The sequence below is a fragment of the Scylla paramamosain genome, chromosome 27, assembly GCF_035594125.1.
Source record: "Scylla paramamosain isolate STU-SP2022 chromosome 27, ASM3559412v1, whole genome shotgun sequence".
NCBI classification, from domain to species: Eukaryota; Metazoa; Arthropoda; class Malacostraca; order Decapoda; family Portunidae; genus Scylla; species Scylla paramamosain.
Genome location: NC_087177.1, coordinates 11,911,809 through 11,931,808, shown reverse-complemented (window position 1 = coordinate 11,931,808; position 20,000 = coordinate 11,911,809). Strand labels below are relative to the sequence as shown.

General features: G+C 41.0%; 2 protein-coding genes across 12 annotated transcripts in view; one reads left to right on the top strand and one right to left on the bottom strand.

Moving 5' to 3' along the window:
- Positions 1–20,000, top strand: part of LOC135114218 (cyclin-dependent kinase-like 3) — a 48,297-nt gene that overhangs the window by 5,110 nt on the left and 23,187 nt on the right. The window lies entirely within an intron of this gene.
- LOC135114221 (uncharacterized) overlaps positions 1–20,000 on the bottom strand; it is a 96,721-nt gene that overhangs the window by 59,677 nt on the left and 17,044 nt on the right. For 7 of the 10 annotated variants that reach the window (XR_010275443.1, XR_010275446.1, XR_010275447.1 and 4 more), the window contains exon 2: positions 10,964–11,121. The exons of 2 other annotated variants lie outside the window; for them this stretch is intronic. The gene's annotated coding sequence lies outside the window, so the exon portion shown is untranslated. The remainder of the gene's footprint in view (positions 1–10,963; positions 11,122–20,000) is intronic. One more of the 10 variants, XR_010275441.1, reaches the window with a different exon arrangement.

Sequence of the window (20,000 nt, the reverse complement as noted above, 5' to 3'; positions counted from 1 at the left end):
TGATGATGATGGGAATGACGATAATAATAATAATAATTCTAGCAACGAAATATATGACAATGATGAGGAGAGGGAAGATAACACTCAGGTGGTGATGATGATGGTAATGAGAAAAAAAAGATAATGACACACTATAATCTACTCAACTATCACCACCACCAACACCACCAAATACCATCAACAACAACAACAAACAACAACAATAAATATGCCTCATAGCATTCCCCCACCCAACCCTTATCATCACCACCACCACCACGCGTACAATATCAGGTGTGCGTCACGTGTGGCTCACCTGTGTGGGTCTCGTGGGCAGGTGGGGCAAGTGGCGGCCTCGATACCACCGCACGCGACAGGGGTAGGGGAAGATAGAAGCTGAAAAAGGAGTGAGAGAGGCGAGGCAGAAAGGGAGGAAGGTGGAAGAGGGAAGGAAGGAAGAGCGGAGGAATGTGAGAGGGGAAGGAAGGAAGGGAGGAGAGAGAGAGAGGCGTGAAAGAAAAGTGAGGATGAGAAAGGTGAGAATATAAGACAGGAGGGAGGAATACAGGGAGGGAAGGAAGACAGGGAGGGAAAGAGGTATGGCGGGGAATGAAGATAGGAGAGAGAAATAAAGGAAGGGAAGAAAGACAAGGAGGGAGAGAGGTACGGGGAGGAAGACATGGGAGAGGAATAAAGGGAGGAAGGAAAGGAAGACAGAGACGGAGAGAAGTATGGCGAGGAAGACAGGAAGGAGAAATAGAGAGAAGGGGAGACAGAGCAAAACAGGGAGGTAAAGAAGCGAGACATGAGAAATAAAAAGAAAAACAAACAAAAAAACGAAAACCCAAGGTAAACCCAAGGAAAAATCTATAGAAAGAAAGAGAAGGTATAAAAATGCGTCCCAGCTGCCAATTAAAAGATAACACAGATAATTTCATAGTTGTGCACATTATCAAAACAAGTCAGGTTCAAAAGGCTTTAATTTTGCTCTTTTCTACTTTCGGGGGCTTTCTTCCTTTCTCTTCTCTTCTTATTCCTATCTATTCCATTACAGTGACGTTCTCTGTACTAATTTTCATATTTTTCCTTCAGTGATTTTATTGTTTCTTATTCTCATTTCTTCCCCTTCAGTAACGTAATTCCATGTCTTCTACTCCAGTGTCATTCTCTCTCTCTCTCTCTCTCTCTCTCTCTCTCTCTCTCTCTCTCTCTCTCTCTCTCTCTCTCTCTTCCCCTTCAAAATCATCTTTCAATCTCCTCCACCTATTTTTTTTTTCTTTTTCATGCAAATATCCACAATAACAGTAAAACTATTCACAAACAAAACACGAAAAAAAACACACAATAAACGATAACAAAACAATCAGAAACAAAGCACTTGAAAAACAAATAAAAAAAAACATACGAGAAGAAAAAAAAACATAAAACACACAAAGACAACACAGTAAAAGACCTGCAAACGAAAGAACAACGATAAAAGGAACAACAAGCCGCGATAAGATAAGGATTAAACACCCGCTCCCCCCTCCCCCCACACACACACACACACATCCTTGGCTTATGTCGACGAGTGTGTAAGTAAACGCTTATTTGGCTCACCTACTGCTCGTTATCTTATCAGGAAGGACGCGCCGAAGTGCAGCGATGGCGTCTCTACGTACTTATCACCTTCTCTCGTACAACTAACGGCCCGACAAGGGAACATAAAGGACCATAAAGTTTATCTATTCGAAAGTAATACATGAAGGAGGAGGAGGAGGAGGAGGAGGAGGAGGAGGAGGAGGAGGTAGTGGTGGTAGAATAGGAGGAGACCGAAATGGGAAAAGAAGACAGAGCAAGTATATATATATAAATAAAAAAAAAAAAATTGAGGAAGAGGAGGAGGAGGAGGAGGAGGAGGATTATCGCTACTATATACTACTACTACCAGTTCTACTACTACTAGGTACTATTACTCGTACTACTACTGCTACCACTACCACTACTACTACTACGATGGCGACGAAGATGACGACGACAAAAACAACAGCAACAACGACGAGAACAACAACAAAAAAAAAAACGAAAAAAAGAACAGGAGAGAAAATTAACGAGTGAGAAGCAGGCACAAATATAACAACCAAAGATAAACACATAAACACAACAAGAGAACAAGGACAAGGTCGAACGAGGGGAAGGGAAGGGAAGGAAAGGGAAGGGAAGGGAAGACCAAACAAAAATACGAATACGCCCCCGAAAAATAAAGTAAAATTATAGATAGATAGCGAAAAAAAGAAAAAGAGAGAAAGAGAATAGGTGAAGGGCAGTGGCGAGGCGAGAAAAAAATTTTGCTCCCCTTGAAAAGAATGACGAAGAACAGAGCAGGTGGTGGTGGTGGTGGTGGTGGTGGTGGTCAGGTGGAACAGAGAATCATGTGAAGCGAATATAATGAGAACGACCAGAGGGTGAAGGGAGACTTTGTTAATTTGAAGGGAAAACAACACTATATATGTAGAAAGGAAACTTGGGGGTCAAGGTGAGGGCACTGGGGAGGATGAGCAAAACAATCAGGAGGAGGAGGAGGAAGAGGAGGAGGAGGAGGGTGCTAGAAGAAAGAACAAGGGCGTCGGAAAAGAATCGAAAAAGAAAAAAAAATATTTGTTTAACATAAAGTTTAAAACGAGGGGAAGGGAAAGGGGAAAGGAAGAATCCAAGAGAAGCTGAACGGGGAGGAAGGGGAGAGACAGAAAGAGAGGAAGTGACTGGATGAGGGGACATGATAGGGGAGAGGGGAATAGAGGGGAAATAAGGGGAAGGGTGTTTAAAGCAAGTCAATTCAAGGGGAGAGAAAAGGTTGCGGCGAGGGGAGGGAATGTGAAGCGAGGGGAAGGAGGGAAGGAGGGAGGGAAGTGGAGGTAAGGAGGGGAAAAAGAGAAGGCCAGAGGAGGGAAACAAGGAAGGGAGAAATGTGGCCAATAAATGATGGACCAAAAAAATAAGAGATGGAGAAAAGAAAAAGAGAGAGAATTTGGAGGAAGAGGTTGAAGGAAACTTGATTTAAGAAGTACAAATCTGGAGTATGGGAGGAATGAAGGGAAAGACAGGTAAGGGGAACAGAGAGAGAGAGGAGAGAGGAGAGGAGAGGAGATGAAAGGAAGAAATGGATGGAAGGAAAGAAGGAAAGAAAGGAAAGAAAAAAAGGAAGGAAGGAAAAGAAAAAAAAGAACATAAGAGGAATAGGGATGAATAATTGGAGTAGGAGGAAAGAGGGTGAAGGGAAGGAAAGGTGACAAAAGATGAGGGGAACTAAAAAAAATAAATAAAAAAAAAAGTGTAGTCAAAAAAAAACTGAAGGTGAAGAGGAGAATGAAAAAGACATACTCAAACAACACAAAGTAAAAAAACAACAAAAATAACAACACTAAAAAGCATACAGAGACAAGAAACACAAAGAATGAAGAAGAAAATAAAGACAAAAAGAAAAAAAGACAAATAGAAAGTGAAGAAGGAAAGGGAGAGAGAGAAAAAAGATAATAAAAAAAACAACACTAACAAGAACATACATACAGGAAACATGAGCAATGAAGGTGAGAATGAAGACAGAAAGAGAAAGTGAAGAAGGAATGGGAAGGGGAAATGGAGGAAAAAGGGGGAAAGGGAGGGGAAAAAAAGAGGGGAGGCAAGGGACTGATTCACTCCCCGGCGATCGATACTCTACTGTCACGTTTATTACTCGAGTGGACGCTTTCCTCAGGCCGTCTGTGTCCTCCCCACGGAGCCTCATTGTTCCCCCAACCGCCTCCCTTATTCTCCTCCTAACAGTTTCCCCCCCTTCATTTCCTTTTCTCTCGCCTTCTTTTCCAATAACCTGTTTTATTACTTCTTCCACTAAGGTTTGTTTCTGTTTTGTTCATTATTGTCTCTTTTTTTCTTGATTTCTATATTTTTCTCTCATTTTTAATCGATATTTTCTTTTCGTACTATTTCTTTTTCCACTTGCAGTAATTCCTTCCCCTTCATTCCTACTAAATTTTACCTCTACTTTTGTTTGTTTTGTTCTTCATTCTTGTTTTTTTTTTTCTTCTTGATTTTTGTCTTCCTCTCATTCTTACTTGTTTATCTTCCATTCCTACTATTTTCTTCTTCCATTTCCATCATTTCCTTCTCCCCTTTCATCTTTTGCCTTCTTCATTTCTAACCTTTTCTTTCACTCTTGTGAGAATCTCCTCTTTCACATTTCTAACTTCATCATTCCTACTTCTACTTATTCCCTTTCATCCCAACATTTTTCTTTCTCATTCCTACAATCTCTTCTACACCCACACCTTACCTTCACCCCCTAGACTTAACAAAACTATCCTCTACCTTTCCCTTCATTATATACCTGCCACCAAAACACCCTTAGCACCTTCCCTTCCCATAGTTACACAATGTTTGATACACCATCATAACCCATCCTGTTTTTCCTTCCTTTGTAGTTTCTGAAGACGATATATCGCCCAAAACACAACCTACCTTCTCTCTCTCTCTCTCTCTCTCTCTCTCTCTCTCTCTCTCTCTCTCTCTCTCTCTCTCTCTCTCTCTCTCTCTCCTTATACAGATACAGACTTTTCTATGGTAACAATGCCTTCTACACCTTCCTCCCTTTCCTCTCTTTTCCCTCTTGCTAAACTTTTTATTTGTACCTTGTCGAGACGATGTATTGTCCAACATACAGCCTACATTCTTGTCCTACTACACATACAGACCCCCTATTACTACTTTTCTATGGTTCTATAATCCCAGATACATACATTTTCCTAACCTATCCTTTTTTTCTTTCACTGCAGCTAAAGTCCCCATTTGTACCGTCTTAGGACTATATATTGTCAAAACCACACCATACCTTCCCTTTTTTTTTCGTACTACAAACACAGACTCGTTATTGCCACCTTGCTCAGGCTACATAATGCTCAGGCACCTTCAGTAACTTCCTAGCCTCTTTTTTCTTCAGTCAGAAGGTATCTATACATTCTCAAGAATCATATTGTCCAGAAAATCTTTTACCTTCCCCATTTATCCCTACAAGTACAGATTATTCCATAGAAAATATACTCCACTAACCTAACAGTGTGTACCTTCCCAAAACCATATATTGTCCAGAAAAACCTCCCGTACCTTTCGCATTTACCCCCACGACTATAAAACCATACCTAGAAAATACGTTGCACTACCCCTGGCAATACATACCATCCTAAAACTACATGTTGTCTAGAAAACCTCCCGTACCTTCCTCAGAATCATCCCAGAAAACACTCCACATCACCCCAATCGCTACACCACACTCACCCCACATCACCCCAATCGCTACACCACACTCACCCAACCTTCCACCTCTTCTGTCTTCCTCATTCACCCCTATAACTAAAGAATCTCCCCAAGAAACACACTCCCCACTATCCTAGCCAGCACAGCACACTCCCTTAACCTTCCCATGGCCACAAACTCCATACAGAACGCCCTCCCCGTTTTTCTCCCCGGCAATAAGCTCCCCAAGCACCCTTTCTCTGTCTCCCCGGGGACTAAAATAAACACAGATCTCATTTCTTTCCCCCCATAAGACGTCTCGATTCTGGGAAGGGACGTTTAGCCACCCAATTGAAACCCCAGCGAACACACACACACACACACACACACACAGGTAATCATTCCCACACCTGGCGTACATATGATGCATTTTACAGGTATAAGGTGTGAATGCATGACTGATATAGCGTGTGAGATGTGCATGACTGACTGACTCTCTCTCTCTCTCTCTCTCTCTCTCTCTCTCTCTCTCTCTCTCTCTCTCTCTCTCTCTCTCTCTCTCTCTCTCTCTCTCTCTCTCTCTCTCATACACTTGTCATTTTTTTATGTCTCCTCATAAAATTCCCTATTAGTTTATTCTTCTTATCTACGTCTTTATGTATCTACTAAAGACACATTTATTTATTGTTTTTCTTAATGGTCAGTTGCCTATTTATCGTTCTCTCCTAGTTTATTCATCTTATTAATACATTTATGTGGCTACTAAACCCATATTTATGTGGTGTTCTTTTTTTTTTTGTGTGTATGTGTTTGTGTTATCAATTTATTCTTAGTTAGTGTCCATTTCTTTTCCTGGCGTGCTTATATCTTCATTTCCTTCATTTCTTCTTTGCTTTCTTTTTTTCTCCCTTCCTTCTTTCCTTCTTTATTGATTTATTCCTTCTTTATTATTTATCTATTATTATTCATTTGTCTTTAGTTACTATGTCATTTCCGTTCCCTGACACACCAGTATTTTTCTTTCCTTCTTTCCTTCCTTTCTTTTGTATCCATCAATTCCTTCCATATCATTTACTTCTTATTCATTAACCCTTAATTACTGTGTCCATTAATTTTCATGATACATTTATACCTACCGAACTTCCTTCCTTCCTACCTTTCTTCCTTCCTTCTACACCCTTCTTCCCTCCTCATTACATCCTATCCCATCCCATCCCATCCCATCCCCCTTTTGTCCTTTTTTTCTAAACTTCCAATGCATCTTTTTCAAACCTCTACCATACCCACATTTATAAATCCTACTTATTTACGTGCTATTTTCGTCCCAGGCCGTGTGTTATGGTTGGCAGGAGTCATGTCGCAAAGGTGGCGGTGGTGGTGGTGGGTATTGATCAGTGATTGGGGCGCGGGGTGGGGTGGGCCGAGGCACGTGTGGCGGTGGAGGGACGGCGAGGGCGACCTGTCAGGATGAAGATCAGCTCGCCAGGTAATATCACGCCTCTCATGCCTTTCCTGGCTCTCCCCTCGCTGGCCCCTCCGCGCCTCACCTGCCTCGCCTGTCCCGCTCCATCACGGCATGACCGAGACGTGTATTGAAAGGAAAGTGATGATATTGGCAACAGTACTGCTAGTATCACCACTATCATGACCATTGCTGCCACCACCATTACTAAAACAAGAATAATAAACAGTAATACTCAGAATAGGATCAACACTAATAATATTAAAAACAACAGCAACAACAAACTTCTCTATCTCCTATTCTTCGCATCTCCTGCATATGCAATTTGGAACTGCTTATAAATTCCATCAGATTAACAAGATAATTTTCGTGCCTACGTAAATTTTTCACCCAGGCACCTTTCGCTTCCTCCCTCCCTGGCTTGTAATACCATATCTCCGTGTCCCCATCACCCACCTCTGCCTCCGCCCCCTAATTAAATCCCCAGGTGCTGCCTCCCGTCTCCTCTCCCATAACAAGGACCCAATATCACTGAACCTTTTCTCCCTGGCAACATCAAAGCCTCCGTCAGTCCTTTGTAATTTTTTCATGTTCTATTTTTTTCTGAAGTTACTAGTTAATATATATCCAGTCCCTAGAGCACTAAAGAAACACAAGAAAATACAGAAGGAAGAACAAACAATAGCAGAGGTACGCGCTTTTAAGAGATTGCTTATAATAATAACAGAGATAGTAAACATAAAAATACAAACTTTTGTAGAATATACGTCTTTTCTTTCATCCTCAATCTCTTATCAAACCTCATCTTTCCTAGTTCTTCTGCTGCTTTGTTAGAAGTTGTATAATCTATCGCTTTTTCCTAGTTTATTGTCTTCTTTTCTCTTTTCCTCATTCTCTGACGACACCATCCCTCTCTTTGCTAATTTCCTTCCTTCCTTTCCTCCTTCCTAATACAGAGACACATAAATACTGGGAGAACATCAGTGTCTCATCTTTTTATAGTCTTCCTGTCCTTTGTCTCTTTCATTCTTTGACGAAGTTACATACCTCTACCCTTCTCTCTCTCTCTCTCTCTCTCTCTCTCTCTCTCTCTCTCTCTCTCTCTCTCTCTCTCTCTCTCTCTCTTTATGCTGATTCCTTTCCTTCCCTCCCCGTTGCAATAAATCGACTGGCGACCTCCATTTCAGCGAAGACAACGCCGGTGTCTCTGCCAGTCTTGTGAGGCGACACGCACTCCTCACCCCTCACACACCTCTCTCTCTCTCTCTCTCTCTCTCTCTCTCTCTCTCTCTCTCTCTCTCTCTCTCTCTCTCTCTCTCTCTCTCTCTCTCTCTCCACAACACCTCACCCCTAAACCCCATAAACACCTCATCTCTCCCGCCGCACTTACCTCCCTCACACCACACTTCCTACACCACTTGTCAGTCTCACATCAATACCATCCATAAGGCACGCCACTCCACATCACGTAAAAGCATTAAAGTACAAGCCATTTACTCATCATAAGTGACACGCACATAGTTTGATATGATAGATAAATAAACAGACAGACAGAACGACAGAGAGACAGATAGAGACAGACAGAAAGATACAGGTAAATAGATAGACAGACAGATAGATAGACTGACTGACAGACAATCAGACAGACAGATAGATAGATAAATAGGAGGAGAAAGAAAAACAAGAGAGTAGGAAAATAAAAAAAGATAAACAGTCAAACAAACAAACAAAGAAGTATAGAAGAAAAAAAGAAAAAATAGAAAGATCGAAGGATAGATAAAATAGATAGATAAACAGACAGACAAAAAGACAAACAGATTGACAGACATTCACTGCGACACCCATTCAACATTTAATGCGAACACACACACACACACACATCTGGATCCCCCCTCCGAAGCCCCGCCACTTGCATTATAGGGTAAATATTATTGGAAACCCATAAAGAGAAAGCTTACGTCCCGCCCTTCCAAATAGCCTGCCTCGGGACCACTTTCATCGCGGCCTGGCGGAGGAACAAATGCCGTGAAGAAGTCGAGCCGACACGTGCAATAACAATGATATATGTTTGAGAGGAAAAATATAAATGTGAAGGTAAAGTTTTGGTATTGGTGAAGTTTGTTTTAAGTTATTTTGTTTACTTGGAATAATAGATATTTGTGTGGAGAGATATAAATGTGAAAATGGTGAAATGTTGGTACTAGTGAAACTTTAAGGTGGTGTTTATTTGTTTATTTGTTTATTTATTTATTTATTTGTTTATTTATTTATTTATTTATTTATTTTTTTTTTTGTAGGAATACACAAATAGAAAAAAATAAGTTTGGAGTGACAGACGAGTGCATGGAGGGGTATAAAATGTGAAAAGTAAAGTTTTAGCATTGGAGCGATTGTAAAAGTTTTATTTTCGTTTATTTGTTATGTTATGGTGAATGAGTGTGACGAGAGATGTATATCTGGAAAAGTGAAGTTAAGAGTGATAAATTATTACATGAGGAATGTATACGCGAAAAAAGGAACGTTAGGTACTGAATAAATTGTAAAGTGAGGTTTATTTTTGTACATTATTTTCTTGTCATAGCGATTGAGTGTAGCAAGGAATGAATAAACATTTCACGCAGGGAAGCCACAGAACGCTTGTCTTCTGATCTTTCTAAAATTTCTGATCGGGGCAGAGCAAACTTGTTATTGTTCAATGGCTCAAAAACTCAATTCCTCCATCTATCATCACGACACAACCTTCCAGACAACTATCCCCTTTTCTACAGTGACACTCAACTGTCCCCCTCTTCTACACAGAACATCCTCGGTCTGTCTTTTACTTATAATCTGAACTGGAAACTTCACATCTCATCTCTACAGGTAGCTGAAACAGCTTCTATGAAGTTAGGCGTTCTGAGACGTCTCCGCCAGTTTTTCTCACCCCCCCCCCCGCGGCTGCAAACTCTGTACAAGGGCCTTATCCGTCCATGTATGGAGTATGCTTCACATGTCTGGGGGTTCCACTCATACCGCTCTTCTAGACAGGGTGGAATCAAAAGCTTTTCGTCCCATCAACTCCTCTCCTCTAACCGACTGTCTTCAACCTCTCTCTCATCGCCGCAATGTTGCATCTCTAGCTGTCTTCTACCGCTATTTTCATGCTAACTGCTCTTCTGATCTTGCTAACTGCATGCCATCCCTTCTCCCGCGGCCTCGCTGCACAAGACTCTCCTTTTTTTCTCTCACCCATATTCTGTTCATCTCTCTAATGCAACAGTTAACCAGTATTTTCAATCATTCATCCCTTTCTCTGGTAAACTCTGGAACTCCCTGCCTGCTTCTGTATTTCCACCTTCCTATGACCTGAATTCCTAAAAGAGCGAGGTTTCAAGACACTTATCCTTCAATTTTTTTTACTAGCGCTTTAGACCCTTTTATGGGACTGGCATCTCAATAGGCTTTTTATTTTTCATTGGATTTTTTGTTGCCCTTGGCCAGTGTCCCTCCTACATAAAAAAAAAAAAAAAAGAAAAAGAGAATAGGTGAGAAAAGTTTTGAATGACGAATAAGTGCATGAAGAAATATAAATATGAAAAAGTTAGTTTTGGTACTGGATAAATTTTAAAGTATGTCAAGGAATGTGTAAGTGGACAAAAAATTATAAAGTTTTGAATGACAAATGATCGCTTGGAAGAATACAAATTTTATTTGTTTTTGTCATAGAGAATTAAGTGTGGCGTGGAATGTGAAGGAAAAAAATGACAGATAATAGTTAGTTAAGATGGTTATTGGGTCAGTACAAAATAGCCATACTAATGATAAGTATTCTACATAAAACTGGACAAAGGGACAACGTAAAAACCAAAGAGAAATAACATTAACACAACATTTTTTTTTATTTCTACTGGGCAATGTAAAAAGAAAACGAAAAGAGGCAGCTTGACTCCGTGACTGCTAATGACACTTTTTACTTCATAAGAATAAACATAGGCGATTTACTGAGCCGCCCCACCCCCCCCAAAAAAAAAGACACGCACTAGAAGATTTGAACCACTCAAAAAATCATCCTATTGTCGTCAATGTCGTCTTTTCAAATCATACTACAAAATTCCAACCCAATATGATAATTTTACTTGAGGAGAATTCATAGCAGTCAGAAGGTTAATTAAAATGCCTAATATACCAACAAAATAATTACTGAAGAAAATACTAAGAGATTAGCCAATGCAGTCGCTCAGGTGCCTTGATACTACCCCACATCTGTTGTCGCCTTACCTGTAATTGGATCAGATGGCCTCCGTCAGGTGCGTGTCAGGCGACGTGAAGGTGAAGGGAGGCAGGAAAGTGATAATAAACGGTCAGCACTGGCGGGGAAAGTTACGGCCGCGCGCTGCATCACACACCGGGCCTCGTAAATACTGACTCACGGCTGGCTGGGGGGAGGGGGAAAAAAGAAGGAAAAAGCAATCAGTGAAAAAGGAAAAAAAAGATATTGCTCCCCGTGATCATCCTAGATACACACACACATACACACACACACACACACACACACACACACATAGAGAGACAGACAGACACAAACACACACACACACACACACAGAGACAGATAGACACAAACACACACACACACACACACACACACACACAGAGAGACAGATAGACACAAACACAAACACACACACACACACACACACACACACACACACACACACAGAGAGACAGACAGACACACACACACGATTCCACGTATTCTCTAGGCTAATAAATACAAAAATGTGACGAAATGAAAGAATACTCTTCTTCTTCTTCTTCTTCTTCTTCTTCTTCTTCTTCTTCTTCTTCTTCTTCTTCTTCTTCTTCTTCTTCTTCTTCTTCTTCTTCTTCTTCTTCTTCTTCTTCTTCTTCTTCTTCTTCTTCTTCTTCTTCTTCTTCTTCTTCTTCTTCTTCTTCTTCTTCTTCTTCTTCTTCTTCTTCTTCTTCTTCTTCTTCTTCTTCTTCTTCTTCTTCTTCTTCTTCTTCTTCTTCTTCTTCTTCTTCTTCTTCTTCTTCTTCTTCTTCTTCTTCTTCTTCTTCTTCTTCTTCTTCTTCTTCTTCTTCTTCTTCTTCTTCTTCTTCTTCTTCTTCTTCTTCTTCTTCTTCTTCTTCTTCTTCTTCTTCTTCTTCTTCTTCTTCTTCTTCTTCTTCTTCTTCTTCTTCTTCTTCTTCTTCTTCTTCTTCTTCTTCTTCTTCTTCTTCTTCTTCTTCTTCTTCTTCTTCTTCTTCTTCTTCTTCTTCTTCTTCTTCTTCTTCTTCTTCTTCTTCTTCTTCTTCTTCTTCTTCTTCTTCTTCTTCTTCTTCTTCTTCTTCTTCTTCTTCTTCTTCTTCTTCTTCTTCTTCTTCTTCTTCTTCTTCTTCTTCTTCTTCTTCTTCTTCTTCTTCTTCTTCTTCTTCTTCTTCTTCTTCTTCTTCTTCTTCTTCTTCTTCTTCTTCTTCTTCTTCTTCTTCTTCTTCTCCTCCTCCTCCTCCTCCTCCTCCTCCTCCTCCTCCTCCTCCTCCTCCTCCTCCTCCTTTCTCCTCTAAATATAACGAAACGAAAAAAAGTGCCCACCGGCTTCTCCTTCCTTCCTTCCTTCCTCCATTTCCTCTTCCTCCTTCACACGCGCCAAAGTCCCGTCAAGGTCACGACAACAATAACACCACGCAAATAAACAGCAGCAGCAGCAGCAGCAGCAGCTCGCCGCCACAAGACTAATGAGAACCCAACACATTAATCTTCCTTGTGTACTGGAGATCCGTAACTTTCCTCATTGTCGTAAGAAGAAAAGTAACATGGAAAATTGGAATTGGAAGCTACGTAATTGAGTAAAAAGAATGAGGAATAAGTCAACTAGATTTATTCATTTTTTTATTTATTTATTTTTTTTTTTTTTTTACTTTTTTCTATTTTCCGTCTTAGTTGTTTCAGAGGGTCAGACTATACAAGGGAAAACGGGAAGGAATTATAATTATGAAGCCACGGTAAAAGAGAGTTGAGGGTTAGAGTGATGAATCGTTGAGCTGAAAAAATTATAAGAAAATGGTCAGAGAAGAAGTGTATGAGGAAATTTTGTGTTGGGGAAAGGGAGGATATAAAAATTCTCCTTTCATTGCGATAGCCAACAATTCACACCGCTAAGGCACAATACAAGATGTTTACCAGCACGTGGAGGAAAAAAATGAGGGAATAAAAAGAGAAAAACAAACTTTGCAGGGTCTCGTCTACATTATGTTTAGAGACGGCTATAGAACACAAAGGAAACATCTCGAGTGGTACGCCATTAAAGCAGGGTGTGCCAAAAAGCAGTCAAAGGGTTAAGTGAGGCTGAGAGCGAGAGAGTGGAGGAGTGAGGAAGGATGTACTCGAGTCAAACAGCAAAGAAGGAATTACATGTGAGAATATTATGTAGAAAAATACCGGAAGAAAAGACACGAAATGAAGAATTTTACCAAGACGTTAAAATCAAATGGTAAGAAAATAGATTATTAAGAAAATGAAGCTAAAAGAAATAAGAAAAAAAGGAAAGAAAGACAGATAGAAAGAAAGAAAGACCAAGAAAGACAAAGAAAGAAAATGAAAGAAAGAAAGAAAGAAAGAAAGAAAAGTATATAGACAGACATATGTAAAAACAGAGAAAAGGAAAAAACAACGAAAAGAAAAAACTAAAGAAATAGGAAAAGAAAAAAAAAAAGAAAAAGAAACATATGACAAAACAAATTTAAACAAAACAATACAATCCTCACAACCCCCTCCCCCCAAAAAAAAAAAAAAAGGAAAAAATTACACAGCCTAAACTGAATCACACGCACCCAAACACACCACCACCACCACCACCACCAGTACCTTTATCCCAGGGGCGGCGTCTCGTCTCCAACAGGTCTATTTGAAGCCAGGCAGACGCAGGATCGCCGTTCATTTGGCCGTTCACCTGGTATAATCAGCGCTAATTGGCGACACCACTGAATCATCCCATTTACCTGTCCATCTCAGGCGACGTGACTTCATTTATCAGAGGCCAGGTGGTCATTTGCAAGGCGCCAGGTGTGTGTGTGTGTGTGTGTGTGTGGGGTAGGGGGATGACAGGTTGTGAGGGGAGGGAGTAGCAGGGTGAGTGCAGAGGAGTGGTATAGGAGGGGGAGAGAGGGAGAGGGGAGAGATGGGGATGGAAGAAGGGAGAGAGGACAGAGGGGAGAGGGGAGAGAGAGAAGAGGTAGGGAGGAGGGTGGTGTGGAATCATCCCTCACGCTATACTCTCTCTCTCTCTCTCTCTCTCTCTCTCTCTCTCTCTCTCTCTCTCTCTCTCTCTCTCTCTCTCTCACACACACACACACAATCTTAAACCGTTATTCTTTCGCTATTATGTATTCAAAGTACTTAGTCATTACCTTGTGTGTGTGTGTGTATGTGTGTGTGTGTGTGTGTGTGTGTGTGTGTGTGTGTGTGTGTGTGTGTGTGTGTGTGTGTTTGTGACTAAGCTTGCGTGGGTATATGCAAATGTGCGTGGGTGTATGCGTGCGTGTAGTACGTGTGTGCCTGCATGCGTGGGTGTATCTGTGTTCGTGTACGTGTTTCCTTGTGTGTGTGTGTGTGTGTGTGTGTGTGTGTGTGTGTGTGTGTGTGTGTGTGTGTGTGTGTGTGTGTGTGTGTATGTGTGTGTGTGTGTGTTTGTAAGTGTGTGTGTCTTCGTGAAGGCCAGATAAGATAAAGTAGCGGAGTAGAAGACCAGGAAGATGAAGAGGAGGACGAGCAGGAGGAGGAGGAGGAGGAGGAAGCAGTGATAAGCTTGCAGTAGGAAGGAGAGAGAGAGAGAGAGAGAGAGAGAGAGAGAGAGAGAGAGAGAGAGAGAGAGAGAGAAATACAAAAAAAAGGAAAAAATCATACGAAAGCAGTGTACCTTTCATCTTTGATTATATAAATTATCCTAGTATTCAATTACGGCAAAATTATCTCATCATCTCATAAAAAAATAATCCAGCCAAGTAATTATTATTTTTCACGGTAGAAATTCCTGCAGAGTATAAAATCTTTGACTTTTTTTATTTGTTTCTTTAGTGGTACTGAGAAATTGTTGTTATAATTATATTCTTATGATCTTTGTTACTTTTTATATTTTTTTTCCCAAACTCTCTCTCTCTCTCTCTCTCTCTCTCTCTCTCTCTCTCTCTCTCTCTCTCTCTCTCTCTCTCTCTCTCTCTCTCTCTCTCTCTCACCATACATAAATTAACCTGTTTTTATCCCTTTGGCTAATATACTTCTCTCGTGATAGTCTTCTACCCCTATTCCTCAACCCCCATCACCCATCCCCCATCCCGCACCACCATTACTCTGATCTTTTGTAGTTAGGCCGAGTGTCACACCAGTCTTCCCCTTCCCTTCCAACCCCAGCTCCTCCAACCTTCGTCTCTTTCTTTCCCTTCCCTCCAGTTCCTTTCCCTCCACCCCCACGCCTCTAGACCCAGTCTCTCTTCCCCGTCCATCTAACGCCTTTCCCTCCCTTCCCCATCTCTCCCAGTCTCTCTCTCTTCCGCGTCCATCCAACTCCAGTTCTTCCCTATTCCCTCTCTTTTTTCCCTATCCCTCATTTTCTTCCAACCTAGCCGCTCCAGTCTCTCTCTCTCTCTCTTCCCCCTGTTCATTCAGCTCCTTTTTCCTCCCTTCCCCGTCTTAGCCCCGTCTCTCTTCCCTGTCCCTCTAACTCCTTTCCGTCCAACTTTACCCCCTTCACTTCCCGCCTCCCTCTCTCCCGTCTCTATAACTGCGGTTCTTCCCTTCCCCGTCTCAATCTTCCCATTTACCTTCTTTCCCTTCCTAACCTGTCCCTTCCAGACCCGTCCAGGCCCCCAGCGTGTCACTATCGACTCAGTGCCATATACCAACAGCCGCTGGCGCCATAAATATTCCTGTGTAGGCTCCGCAGACCCCCATGTTCTGACCTATCATGGAGCTGCCGGTGATGGTGGTGGTGGTGGTGGTGTGTGTGTGTGTGTGTGTGTGTGTGTGTTAGGGAGGGTGGGCGTAGGTATGTGGGGTGTAGATGTAACTCTCTCTCTCTCTCTCTCTCTCTCTCTCTCTCTCTCTCTCTCTCTCTCTCTCTCTCTCTCTCTCTCTCTCTCTCTCTCTCTCTCTCCCCTTCTCCCTGATTTAGTTAACTTCATCTCACCATCACGTTCCAATTACATAACATTTTCCCACCACATTTAAACACGCGTCCCTCACACCCCAGTTCCCTCAAAGCCCAGTTCCCACATAAACCAGTTCACCCACAATCTCACTTTAATCACACGTAGATCCCTTGTGTGTTTTCCTCCTCTTTTCCATTCCGATCCTATCTCTGCATTTCCCTCGCAAAGTAATACGATCTTATGCTTATCATATACTCTTTATTTTTTCTTTTTTATCGTTCAGTCTCCCCGTAGTTTTCATTCCCTCATAATTCTGATATTGTAGTTTTGTTTACAGTTAGTCTCTCCTTTGTAATCTGATCATATATATGTGCGAATCCTTTAATATATATTTGTTATCCTTTCATCTGTCTGTTCAGTTGTCTCATAGTCTTACTTCCCTCATTTATGATCAATTATGACGGTCCAACTCCTTTTGGTAATTCCCTTCTTAGCTTCACTCATGTTCTTTCGTATGCCATTCTTCCTTCTGTTAGTCCAGTTCTCTTGTGTACTTTAAAATCATTCCTCATTCTGACGATGTGTGTAGTTGATTTCAGTATTTTCTGCGCTATATTCGGATCTTTTGCACTTCTCTTCAGTCACTCCTAGACAGAACAAAATGTAAGGAGCAAAAAAATGAACTAAAACAAAAATAGAAGATAAGTAAATAAATAGGGAAGCAAATAAACAAATAAACACAGAGACATACGCAAAGTTGCTGCTTCCAAGGAAAATATAGTACGCAGAAAAAGACTGCCATTCTTTCCTCACCCAGCTCAGTTCCTTCCCTCTTTACTTCTTTCGTAATTCTGAGAAATCTGGCTGCAACTCTCCTCATATACTGGGCATGTTCACATTCAAGTTTTCTCTCAGTTATGTTCTCTTTACGAGCCATTGCCCTTCACAGCAGAGTCTCCTTACAGTTTAATAGTCCTCTTTTTTAGCAGTCTACAGCTCACAACTGACGGTCTCATCACACACTAGGCACGACTGATTCCCTTTTTCTTTCCTCCTTTTCACTCTTTCCTTTACAAATACACTTCTTTCTATTCACAAAATTCGAGTCTTCATTTCAAAAGAGCCTTCCATTACAATCTTTCGCTACTTCGCTTACTTAAGGCCACAAACCTTCAATATACTCGTACTCTCGAAAATTTTCCCCTCGCAGTTAAGACTCATTTCTCTTCATCGTCTAATAGTTTCTCTTCAAAATAGTCTTGAAATCCAGTCCCTCTGTCGTTGTCTCGTTAACCTGACGCCATAAATTTTCATCACAGCCTAGAATTGTTCCCTTATAGTTGAGTTTCCTCCCTTTCGACTTAACCTTTACAACTCTTCATAATTCTCTTTTAAAAAAACACTCATGTCACTCTTTCTCTCGTTGCCTTACTAATTTAACACTTTAAACCCCCAAGACATCCCTGCGTAAAATTGTTCCCTCGCAGTTGTCCCCCTTACAACTTAACCTTTACAACCCTTCACATTTTTTTTTTTTTTAGCATTCTTCAAAGTCGCTCTCTCTCTTTCTCGTTGGTTCACTAAACACGGTTAACAAATCTCACAACTCTTCTTAAAACTCATGTCCTCTCTCTCTCTCTCTCTCTCTCTCTCTCTCTCTCTCTCTCTCTCTCTCTCTCTCTCTCTCTCTCTCTCTCTCTCTCTCTCTCTCTCTCTCGTTGTCTCATTTACCTTTGCAATCACCTTTCACCATAAAAAAAAAGTTGACAACCCTTCAGAATTTGCTTTTATAAAATGTGCTTCTCTCACCGTCTCGCTAATCTGACTCTACAAGACCCCATAACAGTTACTCCCATAATTCTCCCCTTCCAGTATTCTTTCAACCAAACAAATTCCCTTTCTACACAATTGCTTCATTCGTTGCCTAAACTGACGCCAAAGCCTCCCATAACACCACGTACAACTGTCCCCTCCTTCTGCTTGTCCTCTCGTTACCTGTACCTGCCTGTCCCTTTCACACCCGCGCTGCCGTCACGCCCTCCTCCCCCGCACGCCACCGGAGGGGATGAACGAAGCCATCAGTCAAGGCGGGGCAGTGGTGGGGAGATTGAAAGCCTCCCTCGCTGCTTACCTTATTAACTCGTCCCTCTGCCTCCGCCTCCCTCCCTTCCTTAGCATTATTCCTATTTATTCCAGTGTTTGCTTTAAAAAGAGGATGAGTTAAGGCGTGCATGGTTGTATATTTTTTAAAAAGTTCATTTGTTTTACTTATACGCGCTAACTTGCCACATAATACAAGGTGAATAAGGAAATAGAGGAAGGGGAAATAAAGGGCACGAGGGTGGAGGGAAAGGAGGAAAATGTCAAATAACTGCCTGTCTTTTACAATAACATTTTTTTTTTATCTTATTTCCATTTACTTTTTTTCTACTTATCTCGTTATTTATTCTGTTATTCTATTTGTTGATTCTGTTTATTTATTTATCTTTTTTTTTTTTTTTTTTGCTACTGTTTGACCAATAAAGTAAGTGAACAATTTATATTATACTTAGCAGTAGTTTTCTTTTAATTACTTGTGGTGCAGAAAAGGAAAAGAATGATTGACAGGTTGATTGACTGATTGCTTGATTGATTGGTCGACTGATTGATTGATTGACTTAATGCACCGTGGCTCGTACTAAAGAGAAATAAGAAAAAAAATAGAAAAAAGGATGGTGTCTTAAAACAAGGGAAAGAAAAGAATAAAAAAAAGGAAGAGAAGGAAAGGGAAGGAGAAGGAAGGGAGGGGGAAGGAAAGGAAGGGAGGAGGAGGGAAGGGAAAGGAAGGGAAGAGAATGAACTGCAAAAGAAGGGAATGGAAACGAAGAGAAAGGAAAGGAAAGAATGAACTGGACTAGAAAGGAAGGAAAAAGAATGGGAAGGGAAGACAAGGGAAGGGAAGGAAAGGAAGGTAACAAAAGTGAAAGGAGGAGAAGGGAAGGGAACAGAACTCGTAATAGAAGGGAATGGGGAGTCCTCACACACCGCTCGACAGGTAATTAGACCATTTCTCAGGTGAGCACACAGGTAAAGTTAATGTATGGAAGGGATCATCCTGACACCCATGACCTTACATAACCTGTGTGTGTGTGTGTGTGTGTGTGTGTGTGTGTGTGTGTGTGTGTGTGTGTGTGTGTGTGTGTGTGTGTGTGGGTGGGAGGGGGTTGACTCTGACAGGGTGCCTTATGATGGCTGCTATATGTAACGTGTATATGGTGGTTGGGGGGGCGCCTCTCCCTCTCTCTTTTTCTCTCTCCCGCCCCCTAGACACCCCTACCCCCCTCAGCAGTGCCATGCAAGGCGACAATTAGCGTAGTGATGTATAATAACGAGAGAGAAGGATGGAAGGCAGGACTCTGAAACAACACGCATACACACACACACACAGAGACACACACACACACACACACACACACACACACACACACACACACACACACACACACCAAGGATGCCTGGAAAATAGTAATAACTCCGAGAAGTGTTTGGAATTAAGGCAAATTAGAGACGAAACACATAACAGGTACATAAATAAAAGGGATTAATAGTCTGACCGTGAAGATACAGAAAATAAATTGTACAAAAAGGTGTAAAGTTGTAAGAAGCAGAAAAATAATAGGGATTTTTTTGTATTGAGTACATAGAAGGAAATAAAAACAATAAGAACGGTAATGAAAATAATACTAACTTAGTAATAAGGTGTAAAGATAATCAACAAAGCATGAAGGTAAAAGTAAGACGGATGTAGATTAAGAAGGATGAATAAAATGTAAAGAAAATTAAAAGCAAAAAAATAGAATTAGTTAAAGAAACGTAGGGTAGGTAGAAAGAAAAGGAAAAACAAAACAAAACAAAACAAAACAAAACAAAAATATAGAAATGAATTATCTAGACACGCAAGAGAATACAGAAAAAGAGATAACGAAAAATAATATAGAGAAGAAAAAACGGAAAACAAACAAATAATCAAAAAGGAACAAAAAAAAAGACAAAGAAGAAAAGGACAACAGCGGAACTGAGACTGCAAACAAACAAACAAAGAAACCATCGATTTTTTCATTTCAGGACACCCACACACGCATCCTACACACACACACACACACACACACGCACACACACACACACTCACACAC